The 21,448-nt window shown below is 43.6% G+C and overlaps 1 protein-coding gene across 3 annotated transcripts in view; it reads left to right on the top strand.

The window, feature by feature from the left end:
* Window positions 1-21,448, top strand: part of LOC126262326 (uncharacterized) — a 422,509-nt gene that overhangs the window by 256,806 nt on the left and 144,255 nt on the right. For all 3 annotated transcript variants that reach the window (XM_049958882.1, XM_049958881.1, XM_049958880.1), the window contains exon 2: window positions 14,332-14,423. The gene's annotated coding sequence lies outside the window, so the exon portion shown is untranslated. The remainder of the gene's footprint in view (window positions 1-14,331; window positions 14,424-21,448) is intronic.

The raw sequence follows: 21,448 nt of genomic DNA, 5'->3' as shown, positions 1-21,448 counted from the left end.
GAAGCCACGGCATGGGGGTCGCGGATTTATTTCGAACTTTGTACACCTTTAGAAGTCATTAAAATAACATAATGTGCGAACAGTAAGGTGCATTACTCTGGCAATTTCGAGAAAATCTCAAGAGAACTTTTACGCGTCTGTTATGCAACAGATGTATCTGTGTGTACGTGCCGAACGTCGGAGTTCATGGTGTTCAAGTGCGTAGCGTTCGAGCCTCGTAAGACGAACGTGTATAAGACGACGGTTCAACTCACGCTCGCACCTTCATGTACAAGTGTGAATTCTGTGACATTCAAAAAATTTGCACCTACACTATTCGTTCTTGCTACATTATCAACGTCTCACCGCTACGCAGGTTAACTGCTAAATGGAGCCAACGTATTGGCGTAACACCAGAGGAAAAAGCCAGAAGTGTGAGGTCCGGAGATCGCGCTGGCCGTGTGACAGAACCTCCCCTTCCAATGCAACGATGAGGGTGCGTGCTGTTCAGATGCTCATGGACATTAACATCGAAATGCGCTGGTGCACCGTCGGGTTGAAAACGAGGGGCACACTCTCCAAGAACTGTGGCAGAACATTTCCGAGGAAGACCAGGTAACGTGGACCAGTCAAACGGGTAGGCAGCAAATAAGGTGCTATAAGCTGATCTTAGCCAGCCCGTACTTCGAAAGAGAATCGTTGTTGGTGGCCACCGATGTGTGTCTTTACTCCAGACAGGGCTGTTGCGGGTGTTGAAGACACTATCACAGGTGAATGAGATCTCATCCGTGAACATTTTAAATTGTTCGAGGTTCGTTACTGCAGGACAGGAGTGGATAATCCATTGAGAGAAGTGAACACGGGGCACAAAATCCGTTGGTCCCAATGCTTGCACACGTTCTTTATGACAGGGGTGTAATACCTCTCCGACCAGTATTCTCAACACTTTGTCCTTCGAAGTGTGTGTTTCACAGGACAATTGACGAGTGCTTACAAGGGAAACTCCACGTCGCACCCCCCTCAGATTTAGTGGTATGATGGCTCAGTGGATAGCCAACCAAAAACTGAACACAGACCAAGCATGAAAACAGGAAGAAGGTGCGCTGAACAAAAGGCAAAATAGAGACAACGAACGGTCCAAGCTTAACAAATACAACATCGAGTAAAGTGACTCAGCGATGTTGTCGTGTTTAAGTGTTCACGGTGTTGGACTGCAAAGTCGGGTTCAAAACTCCTTGTCCGTTTATTCCCCCCACCCCCGCAACACTATGAACTGTCCGTCCGGCCATTGAAAAACTTCTTCTCTTTCTGCAATCTTAGCAGTTATCATACTATGCACCGGTTGTGGAATATGAGTCATGTGGTAAGAATACTTTACCATCGTAAGTAAATGCGATGAATATTGAGAGCAGGCAAGGTACCATAATAGACGTCTCACAGAAATGAAAACAACAAATAAACGGTTGTGAACTATGTTACAACAAAAGACTTCAAGAGTCCAAACTTCCAAAAGGGAACACAACTTCAAAAAGGCTATAAACATGTTTATACAGAGCGCAGAAAAACTGTGATTGTGAAACTGTCGCGTTAATATGTTGTAGCTTAGATGACAAACTACTATGTTGTCGTCATCTCCTTGGAAGTGATCATTCACTTTCATACGAAGACCTGAATCGGACAAGGAGGCATATCTCACTCACCAGACCTGCAAATGAGGTGCGTCGATATGAAATCACTATCATTCACAGACGTGTTTTCCAGCGGAGGATTCGGTTGAATTGTCGCCTTGTCATCAAACGTTTGCGGTTCCTGTTCGAAAGCCACTTCCTATCGGCTGCTAATAGAGTAGTTGTGCAGAATCAGCTTTCATTACAGGACCCTTCCTTACACCTCGCTGTTGCAAACGGACGTTACACCACGACACAGACACAAATTTGAACTCAGTGAAGAGCGACGAAAAAAAAGTTGACAAGAGGGAGTTTTGAACATGGCTCGCCCGCTTTTCAGCTCAACACCGTGAGCACTCTACCACGGCGCGATCGCTATTTCAAACTGCTCTGTGTTGCAGTACCTATACTTGGACTGTTCACTGTTTTTATTTTGCCTTTCTTCACAGTTCAGTACACCTTCTTCCTGTTTTCATGCTTGATCTGTGTTCAGTTTTTGACGGGCTGACCACTCAGCCCTCTTACGATTAAATCAAAGTGAGATGTGATGAGGGAGGAGTTTCCCTTGTTAGTGTTGGGCGGTCGGACACACGATCCAACACCATCTCCTCAAAGTCTCGGGTCTCGGACATGACTCTGGCGGGGACGTCAGTCAGCTCTCTCTTAAGTTGGTATCCACTGACATAAACTTCTTCCATTTGGGATGATGCCTGTAGGGAAAGCGTTTGTCCATATCCGTACTGCTTTATGAGCACTACATTCTCCCGCACCATACATTAAATGCATGTCTGCCAACTCTCGTGGCAAGTAACGCTCCATCTCTGGCTATGCGTCATGTAATGTACACTGTAACACACCTCACCATGGATCCATCACAAGCTGTCAATGTAACGGACAACTGACGCCAGAGATAGAGGTGTGCATGCGGCACAGGTTAATATGCCGGTGCGATGCATGCGGTCGTCACATGACTCAAGTGCTATGGGCTAAGTTTTGTGCAGTATGTCTGTCTGGTGGTCAGCTGTTTATCACCTGCTACCTGTTCCAGACAGCCGGGATCTTTACGAGAATGCGACATAACTCCATGCGCCGTTGCAATACGTATATTGAGATTTAAGGTCTTCGCTTTGACCAATTACTGTGGGCTAGTCTTTGTAATGCCGTGTACGCTGTGTATGTCCATGTTGTTGTTGTGGTCTTCAGTCCAGAGACTGGTTTGATGCACCTCTCCATGCTACTCTATCCTGTGCAACCTTCTTCATCTCCCAGTACCTACTGCAACCTACATCCTTCTGAATCTGCTTAGTGTATTCATCTCTTGCTCTCACTCTACGATTTTTACCCTCCACGCTGCCCTCCAATACTAAATTGGTGATCCCTTGATGCCTCAGAGCATGTCCTACCAACCGATCCCTTCTTCTAGTCAAGTTGTGCCACAAATTTCTCTTCTCCAAAATTCTATTCAATACCTCCTCATTAGTTATGTGATCTACCCATCAAATCTTCAGCATTCTTCTGTAGCTCCACATTTCGAAAGCTTCTATTTTCTTCTTGTCTAAACTATTTATCGTCCACCTTTCACTTCCATACATGGCTACACTCCATACAAATATTTTCAGAAACGACTTCCTGACATTTAAATCTATACTCGATGTTAACAGATTTCTCTTCTTCAGAAACGCTTTCCTTGCCATTGCCAGTCTACATTTTATATCCTCTCTACTTCGACCATCATCAGTTACTTTGCTCCCCAAATAGCAAAACTCCTTTACTACTTTAAGTGTCTCATTTCCTAATCTAATTCCCTCAGCATCACCCGACTTAATTCGACTACATTCCATTATCCTCGTTTTGCTTTTGTTGATGTTCATCTTATATCAACCTTTCAAGACACTGTCCATTCCATTCAACTGCTCTTCCAAGTCCTTTGCTGTCTCTGACAGAATTACAATGTCATCGGCGAACCTCAAAGTTTTTATTTCTTCTCCATGGATTTTAATACCTACTCCGAATTTTTCTTTTGTTTCCTTTATTTCTTGCTCAATATACAAATTTAATAACATCGGGGATAGGCTACAACCCTGTCTCACTCTCTTCCCAACTACTGCTTCCCTTTCATGCCCCTCGACTCTTTTAACTGGTTTCTATACAAATTGTAAATAGCCTTTCGCTCCCTGTATTTGACCCCTGCCACCTTCAGAATTTGAAATGTCCATATCACTATAAATATGCATTTCCGACCTTCGGTTCGCCATTATATAATCGGTTGTGGGGCCACTATCACCTGTATAAATTTGATCCAAAAGGTTTGAAGTACCCTGTAAAACAGTTTCTGTTGGCTGCAAGGTATAGATCCTACAAACAATTTGAATCGTAGAGATCCTCCCAGGCGGCAGCTCCAAACTGATGACTGCGTGGGAAAAGAGAAGGGGTGCACAGAAGCAATGGAAATGCACGTTGCTGTTGCATGGGGGCTTAATTAAAATATAATGCAAATAATTTTAATTTTTTGATTTAGTAGTTTGTCCGATTACGAAGTCTCGTAACGGTTGGCCCTGACTAGTATTATTACGCAATCTGACTGCATAGAACAACAACAAAGAATGAAATGGAAATTTTCATTAACACAATTAATTAATTAAGTCCCCAGCAACTATAAAACCTACCAAACCAAAGCACAAGTGTAACTGTTCTGTGTGTGGAAGTATGACTCAACGTACGCATCTGGCACGGTTCTTCTTCAACAACACAAGAAATTTTAAATATCATTTATACTGAATTAATTAAAGAAAATAGAAATACCATAATTACTCAAGAAAACCAGAATTACACTCTAATACAAGAACACAAGCCAGATGCTTTGTTGACTGAACCTGTAATGACGCATTATTCAGGACATTGAAATAATGAGAAAGAAAAGAAAAGTAGTTTGGTACCTTAATTTATATTGATGAAAAGCACTCTAGACATTACAATCTCTCCACACCGACTCGCTACTATCACATCTCAACAAGAACTTTTCAGTATCACATCTCAGCAAGCACTGCCTACTAGCTCATCTCAACAAACATTCCTCATTACGACATCTCAGCACTGACTACCACGAGTTCTCCCAAAGCACTGCCCACTACGAGTTCTCAATAATCACTGCCAGTGGAGGCGGCGGAACAATACTCTCTAGCGCGATCTCTGGCGCTGTGGCTCAGTGTAGCCACCTTTCACTGTCGCAAAACCGATCAGTCTGAAAGTAAGGACGGATAGCAATTGTCCTAGGATTGCTACGATCTCTCGAAGTGTGTTGCGCAGCTTCGTGGAGAATGGAGGACAGGAGAACGTGTCAGCCAGCAATGTAGTGATTGAGGTTACGGCAGAGCCCGCTATCAGAGCACAGGACGCGGCGCCAGACTGTGGCGGTGTCTGGCGGCGGGGAACGCGAGGGCCACAAGACTACCAGCTCGTTTGCGGCGGAGGCGCGGTTAGGCCCGCCGAGCGTGCGCTCAGAAAAACCAACGACCCAACACTGCGTTCCGCCGGCTGCCTCTGCGTTGCTGCTGGTCAGGTCTGCCCCGCTACTCCGTCTCGCAATCATCTGACACACTTGTCCTTTTTCGTCCTTCCTTTCATTTTAAATTGCTACCGTCCAGCAGCCGGTCTCAACGCTACAATTTTAACACTACCATACGAGCTTCATGAAACTTCCTGGCAGATTAAAACTGTTTGCCAGACCGCGACTCGAACTCGGGACCTTTGCCTTTCGCGGGCAAGTGCTCTACCAATTGAGCTACCCAAGCACGACTCACGCCCCGTCCTCAAAGCTTTACTTCTGCCAGTACCTCGTCTCCTACCTTCCAAACTTAACAGAAGCTCTCCTACGAACCTTGCAGAACTAGCACTCCTGAAAGAAAGAATATTGAGTAGACATGGATTAGCCACAGCCTGGGGGATGTTTCCAGAATGAGATTTTCACTCTGCAGTGGAGTGTGCGCTGACATGAACCTTTCTGGCAGAATAAACCTATGTGCCAGACCGAGGCTCAAACTCGGGAACTTTGACTTTCGTGGGCAAGTGCTCTAACAACTGAGCTACCCAAGCACGACTTACGCCCCGTATTACAGGAGTGCTAGTTCTGCATGGTTCGCAGGAGAGCTTCTGTTAAGTTTGTAAGGTAGGAGACGAGGTACTGGCAGAAATAAAGCTGTGAGGACGGGGCGTGAGTCGTGCTTGGGTAGCTCGGTTGGTAGAGCACTTGCCCGCGAAAGGCAAAGGTCCCGAGGTACGAGTCTCGGTCCGACACACAGTTTTATCTGCCAGGAAGTTTCATATCAGCGCACACTCCGCTGCAGAGTGAAAATCTCATTCTGGAAACATCCCCCAGGCTGTGGCTAAGCCATGTCTCTGCTATATCCTTCCTTTCAGGAGTGCTAGTTCTGCAAGGTTCGCAGGAGAGCTTCTGTATAGTTTGGTAGGTAGGAGACGAGATACTGGCAGAAGTAAAGCTGTGAGGACGGGGCGTGAGTCGTGCTTGGGTTGCTCAGCTGGTAGAGCACTTACCCGCGAAAGGCAAAGTCCCCGAGTTCGAGTCTCGGTCTGGCACACAGTTTTAATCTGCCAGGAAGTTTCATTTCAGCGCACACTCTGCTGCAGAGTGAAAATCTCATTCTGGATACGAGTTTCAACTATCACCTGGCATTTCTTCGATACGAGTCCGCTATTTATTTACATCTGTAACTCCGGACCTGCTCTTGCAGCGAAACGCATAGCGAGAGAAGAATGGAAAGTAAAGCATCAAACAATCTTCTTGCCAAATAAACAATTATCAGTCTGACATTTCTAAATGGTTCAAATGGCTCTGAGCACTATGGGACTTAACATCTATGGTCATCAGTCCCCTAGAACTTAGAACTACTTAAACCTAACTAACCTAAGGACATCACACAACACCCAGTCATCACGAGGCAGAGAAGATCCCTAACCCCGCCGGGAATCGAACCCGGGAACCCGGGCGTGGGAAGCGAGGACGCTACCGCACGACCACGAGCTGCGGACTATTTATAAATGGCTTCAATGTTCCTCACAAGCAGTTCCTGATCAAACTGCTTCGCTGCGGAGTATCGCCGCAATTGTGCACCCGGATTCGTAATTTCCTCTCAGAAATTTGCTTTCCTTGTGGTAACTGGCGGAAATTGATCGGGTGAAAAAGAAGGGATGACTTGGCGTTCACCAAGGAAGTGTTATAGGGCCTCCGCTGTTCTTAATCTATACAAATGATTTTGGAGACAATCTGAGCAGCCTTTTTAGATTGTTTGCAGACGATGCTGTCATTCACCGTCTATTAAAACCATCAGAAGATCAAAACCAACTGCAAAATGATTCATACGAGTTATCTGCTATGGCAATTGACCCCAAACAAAATTTGTGAGGTCCTCCACATGAGTGCTAGAATGAACCCTTCAAATTTCGGTTACACGATAATCACACAAATTTAAAGGTTGACGATTTAACTAAGTAGCCCTCAACTACGAACAACTTAAATTGTAATTATCACGTAGAAAATGTTTCGGGGGAAAAGCGAACCAACGACTGCGTTTTATCGGCAGAACACTTAGCAAGGAAATATCAGTATCTTGACGTTATATTTTAAGGAGGAAAAAAGCACACTTGCGAGATATCAGCCTCAGCAATCGTGGGCGGGCTCACAGGCTGCCAAGGTTGTTTCGATTACACTGCAGAAGTTCCACTTGGAAGCCCTTACACATACTCCACAGAGTCCCGATATCTCGCCATGCGATTGCCATATATTTGGAACCTCGAAGAAAGACATTCGTGGCCGTCGATTTGCTTCGGAGGAGGCGATGCACGCCTGGGTACAACATGGTTCCGTAGACAACCGCAGACATTTTTCATGAATGCCCTAGCCGTCTTGTCTCACTGAGGGATAAATCGCGATTACTTTTCAATTAGTGGATAGTTTATTTACTTTTTCCCATCTGTCTCGTTTTCAATGACTGCCCTTTAAATGATGATAGTGTCGGTTCATCACTTGGTGTTGAAGCTCTAGCAGTAGCCGTGTCGGCAGACAAAATAACTGCATTTCAGATCTGCCTGTTATCCAAACAACTGTTTTTTATAGATTCCCAATCATGTTCCGTCATTTTGTGCCATCAAAAATGGTTACTTTTATTCAGTATTTATTTTTTCTACGTTGCTGGGTTTTGTAGGACCACCTTTACATTAGTGTATATTGGTAGCGTGTCATAATTTCGAAGTTTCCGTTCACGTCTTCCTTCCCATCTACTGTGCAAATACAGACAACACAGTACATATTTTTGCGAGACTTCACTCGAAAGTTCACTTTTTCACTTTACAAAACACTGTGTTTTGTTAAATGACAACGTTGACGAGTTGTGATAATCCTCATCAGTTACATTAAAAGCCTCCACACAATGTGGAAACAAAGGAATGGTGTGCAATTAGTGCAAGACCAATTATTGGAATAATCTTTTTCCATCAAGCAGTTTCTTCTGGAGCACACGCAGCACCATCTAATGACAATATTAGAAGATGTTTTTGACGATAGGATAGTTTTTACCATTCAGATGGGCATACACGACTTTCCCTCCGTTGGATTAAGGTGACATTTAGGCGTCAGGAAGAGGATTCAGAGAGAAAGGCAACTGCCCTGAAAAGGTAAGACTAATAAAGTGTCCAGCTAGTACTGAGCAAGAAAGTTACAGGGGAGAAGTCATTATGTCAGTAACTCGTAGTCTTAAACTTACGTCGTTCATGTTGGACTGTGCTTTCGTAAATTGCAGCTGTTCATGACACAAAAGATAAACAATTGTCTGCGCCAGCCACATTTATATTATCCCACGACGCGTTTCGAGATCTTACATCCTCACCATCATGTAGATGTATGAATTAAATTACATTTTTATTTGCTGGATGTAGCCAGCTGTCTCTCGTAAGTTACATTTCGCTATAAATAAGCTGTAATTGGCACTTGTCAACGTAATATGGCACTGGAACTATAAAATTTTAAACAGTAATAAAGCTGCTTACAAGTTGTTCCAGCAGAAATAACACTAGATGGCATCTAAAGATGAAAATGTATAACGACCCTCAGGGTTCGTTCTGCTGGAACATTTCGTATGTAGCTTTATTATTGTTTAACATTTGTAATTCCAGTGCCATATTACATTAACAAGTGCCAATCATATCGTACCTATAGCAAAACGAAACTCAAAACAGACAAGTGGTTACATCCAGCAAACAAAACTGTAATTTAATCCACTGATCCACCTGAAGAGGAAGCAAGCCCCCGAAGCGCGTCGTTGAGGAAACTATAAAGTGCCTGACACAGATAATTGTTTTAATTTATTGTTATAAATCCTAGTCCTAAAGTTAACGTGGTCGAATTGTGTAAATTAAAACCTATGGATTACACTCACGAAAGTGAACATACACGTGTAATTTTAAATAAATTATGATTTAAGGAAGTACTGCTAAAACTAAAATCACTTATGTCCGTCGAAAGAGAGGGGAGATGGAACCTGAGAAGTAGACGTGAGAAAAAAGGAAAAATGTCAATGTCTATAAGCTGTCTGTATGTGTATGTTTGTAAAATGTTTGCCCTACTGACCATCCATTATGTGGTGTACCTTCTATTGTCCTCGTCCGAATGTGTCTGTGAGCTATCTTTACTGTATTTCACTCTTGCTGCTGAAGTCTGATTTTGTAATATAAATTAAGTCTTTGCTTAACGTAAAATATATATTCATTGCACTTCATATTCGTAAAACGCTAAACTGTTGCTGGATGAAGACTCGGACTGAGAGTACTGCGTTTCGGGGCCAGCTTTCACGCAAGAAAAACGAATTTGGTGGACTGACAGGTCTGATCTTAAATAACGGTGCAGAATGGCTGTATAACTAACACACAGATCTCGTATTTGGGGAAAAAGCTTTTCAAAAAGAACGCAGTTTCAGTGTAAGGTTTCAGTTATTCCCTTAAATGACTTCAGGCGAAGTCCAGAGCTGTTCCTACGGTAAAACTAATGCCGATTTCCTGCCCAGTCCATGTTCAGGGCAAACTCCTGCGTCGGCTCTAATTACCTCGCTGTCAATAAGACTTTAACTGCTTTACCTTCATCTATGCTCTACAAACCACTGTGAAGTGCATGACAGAGAGTGCTTCCCATTGTATTATGTATTAGGGATTCTTCAATTCACGTGTGCAGCGCTGGAAGAATGGCTTTTTAAACGGCTCTGTGCACGCTATAATTAGTCTAATCTAGTTACCGCGATCACTACTGGAGCAGTACGTACGGGGCTACAACACTCTGCCGGCCGCTGTGGCCGAGCGGTTCTAGGCGTTTTAGTCCGGAACCGCGCTGCTGCTACGGTCGCAGGTTCGAATCTTGCCTCGGGCATGAATGTGTGATGTCCTTAGGTTAATTAGGTTTAAGTCTAGGGAACTGATGACCTCAGATGTTAAGTCCAATAGTGCTTAGAGCCATTTGCATCATTTTTTATAACACTCCCCCACGGCTTAAACGAATCTGTGACCATTAGTGCTGATCTCCTTTGTGCACATTCGATACACTTGTGTAATGTTCTAGGTCAAATGCATGCAGTCCCTTTTGTAGCTTGATTGCGTTTTCCCAGTGCCCACCTGCTCTGATTTTCGGTACTACTGCATGCAAAAGTTAATGCCTCAATTTACAAAGGTCGGTATACAATTACAAAGTGACTGAACTAATTAAAGAAACAAATTAAAAACAATACATGTATTACAATTACAGTAATTACAGTTCTACCTCAAGTCTGCTAATGATCACTTGGTCACTAAGTCCAAAACAAAGTAGATTACACGTCCCAGATACTAAGTACAATGTGGAGACGATGGCTTGCAGGGCGCTTCCAGGAAATAGACAGTCGTAGACCATTGTCTGTAGAGAGCCCGATGGCAACATGGGGACATCTAAGCGGAAGGATACAGTCGTGCACCAGATCAGTGCACTTAACTGATGCAGTAAAGTAGTGCAGCTACGTTGGTGCCATCTGTCAGACTTGGTATCATCCTTAAGCTAGACATTAAACACGTGGCTACGTTGGTTACGACTGCTGCGTAGGCAACCCTGCAGACATGGCTGTACCCCGGGAAGTCGCAGTACCCCTTGGATACGGCATTACCAATGAACAGAAGTCTGCCACCTGGTTAACTCCTATCACGGCAAATAGCTACGCTCAGTTATTTATGGAAACTGACTGATTCCAAATGTGGCTCGTTGGCATTGTCGTTATACGACATCATGCTTTTGCGTTTTGTAAAGTGCACAATTTCGCATATATCTGATCATTTAAAACAAGGTATCGCTTTTTGTATCGCTCTGAAATCTTATTAAGACCTAACTGAATATTTGGTTGTGAGTTGGACAACTAACACCTTAAGCCGAGCGGCGGAGGGCTCTTCTCATGTCTTCTTCTCTCTACCGATTACGGGTTCTAAAATTACGCACGCTGACCAACAGAAAAACAGTTTTGATTTTCCTGATGATAACATCCTCCTAAATAGTCACCGCCCATGGATACGAATGGGAGACTATTTTACTTCAGGAATATTTCAACAAGGAGGATGCCATCATCCTTGACGCATTGACTTACTAATATTTTTCCCCATAGTCGGCCCTACATTTAGCATTTAGATTTAGGAAAATAAGGATATTTTGTCTTACACACTTTTCTCAAAATTACATAGTTTTTATAGGAATTTCTTGTAAATCAATTCTTATTGTTTATTGATGTACGCCTCTGTAGCTGAGTGGTCAGCGCGACGGAATGTCATACCTAACGGCCCGGGTTCGATTCCCGGCTGGGTCGGAGATTCTCCACCCAGGGACTAGGTATTGTGTTGTCCTTATCATCATTTCATTCCCATCGACACGCAAGTCACCGAAGTGGCGTCAATTCGAAAGACTTGCGCCAGGCGAACGGTCTACCCTAGCCACATGGCATTTCCATTGGAGTGACGAGGAGTGTCGATAATACTGTTTTAGATGTTTTTGTAGGTGTGGTGTACTCGAAACAACGCCACTAGACATTTCTCACATTCATACCAAGTCTCACTTCTCTTCTTCCTTGCTTTGCACACTACACAATCTGTGGAAGATGTTTTCTTGATGGGACTCTGGAAAGCGGGGAGGGGGGGATAAACCTAACAAAACGAGAATACGATTGCTTATAACTCGAAAAAAAATATCGACAGAAATCGAGTGTGTTCTACACCACTAAACAGACCGATTTCTCGATGTTCCAATGGTATATAACATGTCTCGCCATCTATTAACAGAAGAGAAGAGACACTAAGAAGAAGCTAAAGCTGCTCGGCCTGTCTCACGGTCGGCAGTGTAATACCGGACTTGAAACCTGAGGCCAGGTGTGAGCCGGTTGTACAAGCCAATGGGTAAAACCACATAGTAGAGGTGCATGTCCTCGGGAAATACAGTGAGTGGAGAGGAAAGTCAAGCACCCAGAAGATATACTCGGATGTCAGTGTTACTCACACGCCATCGGCGAGTATGTAGATGATAAGTTACAATCTCTTTGACAGGTAGAACGGCTACCAGAGTGCAGAAGTGTTGCTCATGTTTAGTCTTGTTAATAGTGCTGGTAGGGTATATAAGAGGCGGGAACAGATTTGAGTGATCACTGTCAAGGACACGTATGTGCTACACACTCTTGTGAGATAGTGTTATCAGTACCTAACAGAGCTTGAAAGGGGTTTCATTGGGTGTCTGTATTTGGCCGACTGGTCGAATCGTGAAGTATCTAGATTTGTGAAGCATTCAGATGTAGCAGTGGCCCGGTGTTGGACTGCATGGGAAAGTGAGTGTAGCCATACTCGTTGTCAAGGTCTGGTCGACCAAGTATGACCGCCAGCAGGGAGGATGGCCGTACTGTGCACCAAGCACATCGGAACTACTTCTCATCTGCGCCTCCATCCGAGAAAAAGTAATGGAATTCCAGCAACATTCCGTGTCATTCCACACCATTGGTCGGATACTAACAGCATCCGGAGTGGGGAATTACCGTCCCATGTGTAAGCTGCTGTTAACTCCACAACACACATAGCTGCGTTCGGAGTGGTGTCCTACCCTGGAGTGTCGATGAGTGGCACCGTATTGTGTTCAACGATGAATTCGCACTTGTACACTGAACTGGATGGCAATCGTTAGCGATCATACCGGCGATCTGTGGAGAGCTCCCAATTCTCGAAGTGTTTTGTAGAGGCACAGCGCTGTTACTCCCGGCGTCATGGTGGGGAAGCAAACTTCAGGTACGGCTGGTCGTGACTGAAGGAAGGAAGGAAGGAAGGAAGGAAGGTGTGATTCAACGTCCTATCGACATCGAGGTTATTAGAGATCGAGTACATGCTCGAATGGTGTCAAGGATGGGGAAGGCACTCGGCCGTGCCCTTTCAAAGGAACCGTTCTGGCATTTACGTAGAGCGATTTAGGGAAATCACGGAAAACCTCCATCTGTGTGGCCGGACCGGGGCCTGAACTGTCGTCATCCTGGACACGGGTCCAGAGTGCTAACAACTGCGCCACCTCGTTCGGTGGTCATGACTGAGGGGCTTTTGATGGCACACGGAATTACGTCACGGACATCCTTCATCTTATGTGTTACTTCTGATGCGACGGTGGTGCCATATTTCAACAGGACAATGCTCGTCGACTCATGGTACGTATCTGTATGAACTGTCTGCGTGATTTTGAGGTACTGTCGTAGCCGGTAAGATCTTCAGATCTCCTTAATTGTCCTGGACGGAATATGCGTAGGACCAGCCCGGACGTCAACTCCGTCCATGAGCCAGTTGGGCTCGTACTGCCAAGTTCTTTGCAAATTTGACTCGATTTTGTTATCACTAAAATAACATCAAATACCTCCTCAACCCGCGATGCGTCACTTAGTTTCCTCCTCCCCTTCGGATGCTTCGCTTTTTTAGTCGTCAGTGTATGACGGCTGTAGTTTCCCTTTGCTTTCAGCCGTTCATAGTACCAGTACAGCAACGCCTTGTTGGCTAATGTATAGAACAGCAAATCATCCAGACTGTTGCCCTGCAATTACTGAAATTGCTGCTTCCCCTCTTCGGAAATCATAATTTAGCCTGGCCTTTTCAAGTGGTTCAAATGGCTCCAAGCACTATGAGACTTAACATCTGAGGCCATCAGTCTCCTAGACTTAGAACTGCGTAAACCTAACTAACCTAAGGACATCACATACAACCATGCCCGAGGCAGGATTCGAACCTGCGACCGTAACAGCAGCGCGGTTCCGGACTGAAGCGCCTAGAACCGCTCGACCACAGCGGCCGGCTTGGCTGGCCTCTCCACCGATATCCCTTCGATGTAGTTGCATCTACAGTACAGCTATCTGTACCACTGAGGAACGTGCAAGTCACCCCTCCGCGCCAAAGACCACGGTTCAAGGAGGAGGGGAGAGGAGGGTCTATCGGCTACCAAGTGCTGAACCGAGTTACTATATTTCTCTTAGTTATGGGCGTTATCTTTCGTATCAGCTGGCGTTCACGTGCCGGCACACAGTTCGTGCTGGTGGTAAGTGTTGCGAGGAACGGAGCGGTGAGCTTGGGTGCTGTGCTGATGGGAGTGTTGTTTTGTGCGCAGGGAGGTGCGGCAGCAGACGGGGGACTGGTGGCAGCAGCAGGCGTCCCGCCGCTTCAGAGCCGCGGCCCGCTCCACGAACAGCGCCGCGATCGGTAAGTACACGGAAGCATAGCGTAGTCATGATCAAAACGGAGTGGTCCTCAGCGCTGACCCATTGGTGAATCCAGATGTGTCCACTGCTTGCTTTGCTACTCTGTCTGAGGCATGGTGGCCCGCCTTCAGTAAAACTGCCGTTCTGCAACTTTTTTCTACGTAAATTCAGAAAATTTCGTAACCTTGTAAGTAGGTTTAATAAAAGTGCAGCGGCGTTGAAAAATACACTTTTACACAAGAAAACGCGACGCACCGCGAAAGAATTATTAGAATGAGATGGAAATCGGTAGATGAGATGTACATGTACAAACAAACAAACAAACAAATCATTACAATTTCAGAAAAATTGGATGATTTGGTCAAAAGAAAGAGCTTCACAATTAGTCCACCTCTGGCCTTTATGCAAGCATTTATTCGCTATCTCGAACCAGTTACAACGTAGGGGCAACAAAAATTCGATTTTCAATATTTCCCCTAATTATTGACCGAATCTAAAAATTTAAAATGCTGTCATAATCTACTCATTAGAAGGTATAATCTGATGTTAAAAGTTGAACACAGTAAGTTAGGTATTACAATTAGAAACTGTGTGTTTGTCTTGAGGCATTGTGCCGGCCGGAGTGGCCGTGCGGTTCTGGGCGCTACAGTCTGGAGCCGAGCGACCGCTACGGTCGCAGGTTCGAATCCTGCCTCGGGCATGACTATGTGTGAGATGTCCTTAGGTTAGTTAGGTTTAATTAGTTCTAAGTTCTAGGCGACTAATGACCTCAGAAGTTAAGTCGCATAGCGCTCAGAGCCATTTGAACCATTTGAGCCATCTTGAGGCATTGTAACCGTCGGCGTGCAAGTACGCGGATATCATTCATCCAGTATTTCAAAATGAGAGCACTTAGCGGCTTTCATAAACTTTACACACAATTACGGGCCTTTAAAAAAACTTTTTCTTCCCGACATCGCTCAAAAAATTATGAAAGGAAAAAAATTTTATTACTTACTACGTTTTCGCTGTTTATGCAGTCAAATTTCAGCGTCAGCCACTGCGTTTTAATTTATTACTTCTTTACTATTAACTCTATTAGTAACACAATCTGCAGACCGTATCCACATTTACTAGTGAATGTATTTGCAAATTTATGCCATTATACGTTACATAATTCAAGAGACACGAGATATAAACAATTTGATGCGTGAAAAACTAGATTTTGCTTAAAATGGAGCGCAGCTAAGCCACTTTATATTCATGTAGTGTTTCAGAATGAGAGGACTTAGCGACTTCCAACACACTCTAAGCATAATTTCAAACTTTTCCTAAACTGTTTCCTCATTTACATGCTTAAAGGCAAATATTAAACAGATTAACTCAGTTGTAAATTAATCAGAAGTTTGAAGCTGTTTTATACATGGGAGTTTGATTCTTTAAAGAAAAAGAGGTTTGTGGTATGTAATAATGTACAAGTAATAATGTACATACCCCGCATAGCACTACTTTCGCTGCTCACAAGTTTTGGTTGGTACGATCATGTGTGTGAATAAAAAAGAATTCAAGAATAGCGCTTCTGTGGCTGCTTAATAATATTACTGGAGTTTTTATTGAAATTGTCTTTGTACTAGATTTAATAACACGTGATGTTAGGAAGGACGCCGCTCACAGCTGGTAAAATTGTTATTTATTAAAACACGGCCGGTTTCGCGGCTTTAAGCCGCATTATCAGGTGAATAATGTTAAAGCATCATAGGCATACCCATCGCTCCTAGTCAAAAGTTTCTATTCAGAGAATATCGTCAATATTGTGTTGAGCGAAAGGTAAAGAAGACCTGTTCCATTCTCTAAAATTTGCTGCATCAGAATGACAGCAGGGCAGCTCAGTGCAGGGTAAGGTAAAAACGGCCCGCGCGAACGTTGGAGCGATGGTTATGCCTATGATCTTTTAACATTGTTGACCTGATGATGTGGCTTAAACCGGCGAAACCGGCCTTGTTTTAATAAACAACAATTTTACCAACTGTGAGCGGAGTTCCTCCTAACATCATGCATTTCAACAGCTGCGGTTGCACAGAAGAAGGTCAATGGCCGGGTAGCCTTTAACTATATGAAGATGGAATCTGTTCCGGAGGAACAGATACCATTGATGACCGTGCAGCTTCTCTAGAATTAAATGATAATTAAATCGAAACCCTTAACTGCCGACAGGTGTTGTTGATATACATCAAAGGAGACAGCTAAAAATGCGCACACTTTGTCCGAACTCTTACGGGACTCGTCAGCCTAGTCTGGCGCGAGTAATGAGTGAATGGGCAAATATGTATTAGGAACACTTCCAATGTAGGTTGTGGACAGTTGGGAATGTGGGACCCCACAGGAAGCGTGCAAGGCATAAGTACCTGCAGTCGCGCTATCCTCTGTGCCATCGGTGGCTCAGATGGATAGAGTGTCTGCCATGTAAGCAGGAGATCCCGGGCTCGAGTCCCGGACGGGGCACACATTTTCAGCTGTCCCCATTGATGTATATCAACAACACCTGTCGGCAGCTTTTCCTTTGGGAACAGATACCATCTTCATATATAGGGGAGATTCCGTATATTAAGATCAGTGAAAAAAAACTATATATATATATATATATATATATTTCTTGTTCATTCATTAATTTTAAACAAAACACTGTGTGGATGTGACCATGTACATTTGACAGTTTCCAGACTGGAATTTGATTTATTTGACTCACCCACCACGAGGGCCATTATTTAGGACATGAGGAATCAAAAATTTTCAAAGCAGTTCACGAAGAAAAGCCACAAGGAAAAGATGTAACTATCACTGTAGTGAATACGCCATGTAGAAAAGCGAGTGGTACGAGGCTGTGATGACTGAAAACTGCATACAAGAAAAAGAAATTGAAGGCTGACAGAGGATTAGTTAGAATAGCCTAACACAATCTGCCATTGGTAAAATCCAAAATTGCTATGGCGTGACATTAGGCAAAATATTAGTAGCGTAAAAAAATATGAGAAAAGCTGTATGGACAGTTTTGTTTTACCCATCTTCAACAGATGTTAAACCTGTTCAAGGCCTATGTCCTCCAGGAAATAATTCATGGTGCAAATTCAACAGAGCACTGCAAAATAGTGAGAAATTTAGTCACAAACTAGCTATACCTTTTGCCATAGTGGTGGTCTTGAAAGAAATTTTCAGAGATTTGTCAGATGTAAGACTATTGATGCACCCAGAATCCTAATGTGTCCAACAGCAGCGTAATCTGGGCCAGAATTTCCAAGACAGAGTTTGTGTCAATTAGCACATCGCATTTTGTTGTCTTTGCTGCAGTGGCAATGTTCAATGAGGGAAATGTTGCAATGTTTGAAGTCCTGAAAAGGTTGTTAGGAACTGTTGGTCGTTACACAGTGAAACAAACGTTAAATTTGCAACTTTGCAAGGTGGGATAGAAGAGACTGCAGGCAACCCATCGCATGGAGCTAGCATGTATTGACAAGTTTAATGGCTGTTTCCTGTAAGTTCTTTTTTTAAGAATAAACTGTACTTTTTCTCAGTTTCTAGCTGTCACAATTTTTCAGAATTACAGGCTACATTAATATGAGTATTGTGCATATTTTAAGAAAGGGGTTTTCCTGTTTTGTAAATTTTGAAAGAAGTTAGAACCCTACATACATAGAAAAATGTAGACAGTTTCTTAGTTTGATGGCCACTTTTTACAAAAATAATTGTTACCTTAAAACTACTCAATATTTGTAGAAATCCTGATTCGAAATGTGTAACGTACATGCCATACCTTCTACAAATGTTTATTCCCAATAGTTTCTGGTAAAAATACCGTTATTGTAAATAAATTTTACGTTATTCAAGGCCGGTGTTACCAACCTACCCGATCAATCTTTCTGCCCTCTCAATGCCAGCGTCCTTGGCGGGGGATTATCTCGCCACCCCCTCGGTACGGCCCTGCTTCATTGGATGCTTTTTCCTTTGCGCTTTATGAAAGGTATATTGTCACGAATAAAATATGCGCTGCTTATTTTGTCTGCATTCTTTCACAGTGCCTAAGTTTTGTCGCCTAACAAATTTGAGCCTGAGAGGGCAACACCCCAGATGGAGGCGCTAGTTGGTGTTAACGCGAACGCCTCAACCTCGGCTCACGTGCACCTTCATCCCACTTCTGCTGACAGACCCGTTCCAGAGCTCCCGCCCTTCCCAGGCTTCCTCCATTCTTCTCTGGCAATTATCCCAATCTAGAGGCGACGTAAATGGTGCCGCTCATTTCCTGCATCTTGATACCTTCTACCCGGCTTCTGCAGTTCCCGTGGGACAGAAAGCCACCGTACTCCAAACATACCTTCTTTTTTTTTTTTTTTTACAGTTTTCTAAATTGTTGCTGTCCTTTTTTGTGGTCTCTGTTTAATCGAGTTCATGTTCTGCTGATCCTTAGGAAGAATGATTTTCAGATTCTCGTAACTTTCGCCCACAGATATCGAATGAGGAAAAAACAACACAGCGTAATAATGAATTAAAAACAATACGCCGTCTTACAGTTTTTCTGTTGTTTAATCCCCAAATAGGTTTCACCACAGTTGTGGCATTTTCAGTGGGTTTTCAGGATTCCGTGTCCCGATCTGTAAAAACGGAAACGTTGTAGGATTGCTTTGTTATCCGTCTGTACGTCTGCCCGACTATTACAAACCATTTTTCTCAGAAACGGATAGAAGTATCTGGTTCAAATTAACGTCACATACTAAGTTCTATCGTCCCTTAGGAATGTAAAAATGGTAAGACTCTAACTCAATTCAATCAAATGATACGGCCATTTATGTTACATATTCTGATACCCGAAAACTCACTCGTCAAACCCTATGGAGTACTTCCCGTTGACGTAGAATCATGAAATTCGGCAAGAAGCAAGGTTTCACAGTACAAGTGAAGCAAAGAAAAAATCTACAAAATGTCAAATTGTAATTCACACACAAAAAAAAATATTTTTGTCATTACAACATGCATTGCACTCATCAACCGTCAAAAGCATGATCATTACTGCATGCAAACATAAAATGGAAGCTATAGTCATGCATTAGTAAGTAAAAAATATTTTATTAAATCTTCTATATATATATATATATATATATATATATATATATATATATATATATATTCTGAATCCCCTGCTCGCTTCTTTTTGTATGCCCGGGCTTGTCTGAGTAACTACTGTAGAGATTTTTATACGGACTTGGAATTCCTGCGGTTAATGGCGCTGCAGTCTGGAACCGCAAGACCGCTACGGTCGCAGGTTCGAATCCTGCCTCGGGCATGGATGTTTGTGATGTCCTTAGGTTAGTTAGGTTTAACTAGTTCTAAGTTCTAGGGGACTAATGACCTCAGCAGTTGAGTCCCGTAGTGCTCAGAGCCATTTTTATGGAATTCCTAGAACCGGTAACATACCACTATCTAAATTGAAAACAAGCAAAAATCGTTAAGATTCTCGATTCTCAAAATCGATAAATTACACACACACACACACACACACACACACACACACACACACACACACACACACACACATAGGGTGGTCCATTGATCGTGACCGGGCCAAATATCTCACGAAATAAGGGTCAAACGAAAAAACTACAAAGAACGAAACTTGTCTAGCTTGAAGGGGGAAACCAGATGGCGCTATGGTTGGCCCGCTAGATGGCAATGCCATAGGTCAAACTGATATCAACAGCGTTTTTTAAATAGGAACCCCCAATTTTTATTACACTTTCTTGCAGGACGTAAAGAAATATGAATGTTTTAGTTGGACCACTTTTTTCGCTTTGTGATAGATGGCGCTGTAATGGTCACAAACGTATGGCTCGCAACTTTAGACGAACAGTTGGTAACAGGTAGGTTTTTTGAATTAAAATACAGAACGTAGGTACGTTTGACCATTTTATTTCGGTTGTTCCAGTGTGATACATGTACCTTTGTGAACTTATCATTCCTGAGAACGCACGCTGTTACAGTGTGATTACCTGTAAATACCACATTAATGCAATAAATGCTCAAAATTACGTCCGTCAACCTCAATGCATTTGGCAATACGTGTAACAACAGCGAGTAGTTCGCCTTCAGTTATGTTCGCACACGCATTGACAATGCGCTGACGCATGTTGTCAGGCGTTGTAGGTGCATCCCGATAGCAAATATCCTTCATCTTTCCCCACAGAAAGAAATCCGGGGACGTCAGATCCGGTGAACGTGCGGGCCGTGATATGGTGCTTCGACGACCAATCCAGCTGCCATGAAATATGCTATTCAATACCGCTTCAACCGCACGCGAGCTATGTGCCGGACATCCATCATGTTAGAAGTACATCGCCATTCTGTCATGCAGTGAAGCATCTTGTAGTAACATCGGTAGAACATTACGTAGGAAATCAGCATACATTGCACCATTTAGATTGCCATCGATAAAATTGGGGCCAATTATCCTTCCTCCCATAATGCCGCACTAACACGCCAAGGTCGCTGATGTTCCACTTGTCGCAGCCATCGTAGATTTTCCGTTGCCCAATATTGCATATTATGCCGGTTTACGTCACCGCTGTTGGTGAATGACGTTTCGTCGCTAAATATAACGCGTGCAAAAAATCGGTCATCGTCCCGTAATTTCTCTTGTGCCCAGTGGCAGAACTGTACACGACGTTCAAAGTCGTCGCCATGCAATTCCTGGTGCATAGAAATATGATACGGGTACAATCGATGTTGATGTAGCATTCTCAAAAAAACGTTTTTGAGATTCCCGATTCTCGCGCAATTTGTCTGCCACTGACGTGCGGATTAGCCGCGACAGCAGCTAAAACACCAACTTGGGCATCATCATTTGTTGCAGGTCGTGGCTGACGTTTCACATGTGGCTGAACACTTCCTGTTTCTTTAAATAACGCTACTATCCGGCGAACGGTCCGGACACTTTGATGATGTCATCCAGGATACCGAGCAGCATACATAGCACACGCCCGTTGGGCATTTTGATCACAATAG

This window comes from Schistocerca nitens, chromosome 6 (genome assembly GCF_023898315.1).
Source record: "Schistocerca nitens isolate TAMUIC-IGC-003100 chromosome 6, iqSchNite1.1, whole genome shotgun sequence".
Taxonomy (NCBI): Eukaryota; Metazoa; Arthropoda; class Insecta; order Orthoptera; family Acrididae; genus Schistocerca; species Schistocerca nitens.
Note: the sequence above shows the minus strand (reverse complement) of the source record. Positions and strands in the feature narration are given on the sequence as shown.